The sequence below is a fragment of the Elephantulus edwardii genome, unplaced genomic scaffold (assembly GCF_000299155.1).
Source record: "Elephantulus edwardii isolate Elephantulus edwardi_28Jun2011 unplaced genomic scaffold, EleEdw1.0 scaffold00016, whole genome shotgun sequence".
NCBI classification, from domain to species: Eukaryota; Metazoa; Chordata; class Mammalia; order Macroscelidea; family Macroscelididae; genus Elephantulus; species Elephantulus edwardii.
In genome coordinates, this window is record NW_006399766.1 from 24,340,301 (window position 1) to 24,342,979 (window position 2,679).

Consider the following 2,679-nt stretch of genomic DNA (forward strand, 5'->3'; position numbering starts at 1 on the left):
ACAAGTGATAGCAAAGACCATGGCCTGTATCAGATGCACCTTAGTCTCCAGAGTGACACCATTGCTCTTCAGTACTTTGGAGGGGTCCCTAACAGCAGACTTTCCCATCCCAATACATCTTTTAATTTCCTGGCTACTGGTGCCGAGAGGGTTGACTGTGGAGCCAAGCAAACTAAAGCTGTGAACAATCTCAATCTCTTCACCATCCATCCTGATGCTGCCAATAGGTCCAGTGGTGAGAATCTTTGTCTTCTTGACATTGAGCCTCAATCCATACTGAAGGCTGCAGTCCTTGACCCTCCGCAGCAAGCGCATCAGATCCTCATCAGTTTCAGCCAGCAGAGTTGTGTTATCTGCATAGCGCAGATTGTTAATAGATCTTCCACCAATCCTGACACCACACTTCTCATAGAGCCCAGCCTCTCGGATAATCTGCTCTGCATACAGGTTGAAAAGGTTTGGAGATAGGACACATCCCTGGCATATGACCTTCCCAATTTTGAACCATGCTATTAGACTGCCTATTAGAGTGTAATTTATTTCTGGCATCTTAATCCATGTTTCTATTTCTTTTCTTTCTTTACTATTATTCCCTCTCTCCTACACTTCATTCAATCTGAAAGTTACATGTTTTTCTACTATTATCTAATCCATTTGCAGTGGGATGTAAGTTCATGTTATTTATTATCAATTTGAAATAATTGTCTTTTTTGAACTAAAGTCAATTATCTTAGCATTTCTCCTTTCTCCACTTTCATTCTCCTTTTGAATTTGACATTACCTCCAACTATAATTTTAGATTTTTATGTTCTAGCTTTTTTCCTCCTGTCTACTTGCTGAGTTATTTTCTTAACATGACTTTCTGTACGTCATGTAATTGCCTTTTGCTTTTGTTTCTCTTAATTCTTGTGTTCTTCATCTCAATTGTTTTCTAAAAAGGATCTTTTTTTTTGTTAAAACTTAAAATACCTTTATAAAGCAAAAATTGTATTTTGACCTGGCATCTAAATTATAGGTTAAATGGATGCAATGTTATGAGTTAAAAGTTATTTTTCTTCAATGTGATAAACATATTACTCCATTGCTTTTTTGCTTGGGTTGCTTTTAAGAATTATGATGTTTAACTGATTTCTGTTCCTTTGTTTGTAATTTATCTTTTCTCTGTAGAAACATTTATTATTTTCTTTGTCTTTGTTCTTAAATATGATTTATACATAGATAGGTAGACAGGCAGTTAGATATATATTAGAGAATTGTGCTTTCTGATTCTGAAAACTTCTTGGTCATTCAATATTTATTCAGATATTAGTTTCTGTGTATTTAATAATTTATCTGTCTGACTAGGTTTCTATCATTTGGATAGAGATCCTTTTGCTTCCACTCTTTATTCCTATTAACTTTTTATTTATATATTCCCTCTCATTATCCTTTTTTTTATTTCTTCTGAGAGAGTTTCATAATCTAATTTTTCAGCTCACTAAATCATTATTCAGCTTTATATATCCTGATATTCAGCTCATATATTGAGCTACTTAAACTAGTCTATTTTTCTGTAACCAGTATTTTCAATTGGTTTCTCTTTTTACCTGATAGTTTCTTCTTCATTTGCTCAGTATTTTATAGGATTTTATTATAGTTCTTTTTAATTCTTATTATCTTTGGATCATTAATTCTCTTCCATCCTATACTACGGAGGAGTTTTTTCATAATTTTTATGTTATATTCCAGGATCACCAACCTTCTTCTTTCTTCTGTAGCATGGTCAGATTTGAACACAGAAAAGGAACTACCAGCTCATATTAGTTCACCATCTTCTCAGGAACCACTGTTGTTCCTAACTGTTGTCAAGTTGGTTCTGATTTGTGGGCACTCTAAGTATAAGAGATTGAAATTCTGTCTGATCCTATGCCATCTTCACAATCTTTGCTACACTCAAGCCTAGTGTTGGAGCCACTATGTCTAATCTATCTCATCGAAGATCTTGATTTCTTTCACTCTTTATCTTTCCAAGCACAATGCACTTTTCCAGAGACTCTATTTTTTCTAAATAAAATTATTGTTTTATACTGGTTTACTTACAAAGTTTATACATACTGCTTTTCACACTTGAAATTGCCCCTTTCATTACCTCCTTCCACTCATTAAATGATGTGACCTATATTTTGACTTCTTCACATATTAAACTGATTTTTTGGTGTTTCCTTTTTAACTTCTACTTGTTATTCCTTCCTAGTTTGATAATATAAATCTTCCTCTCATCCTTTTCCTATTTTGGAGGGTCTGGTGTATGTTTCAGTTCCAGGGATGCCTATTTTCATTTTTCTCAACATTCATAATCAAATATTTATGTTTCACATATTATTTTAAAATAGCGCAGTAGCACCTCACCTTTAGGATCCATTATTGGGATTTCTGTTTCCTCATTTACCTTATATTTAATGAGAATAAGGTCTTGAGGATGCCTCTACTTCTTTATTAAATCCTCACCCATGAGAAATTTGGAAAGCTCTTGCTTTTATTTGCATTCTTCTCTCTCAGCTCCTAGTTTTCTTGAGATGATATTTCAAGTTCTACTTGAAGTTATTCTTCAGTTTCAGTGTATTTTCTTTTTTAAATTTTATTCTATTAATTTTAATGAACGTTTACAGAGATTTTGGATTTCCATTCATTCATTGTTGC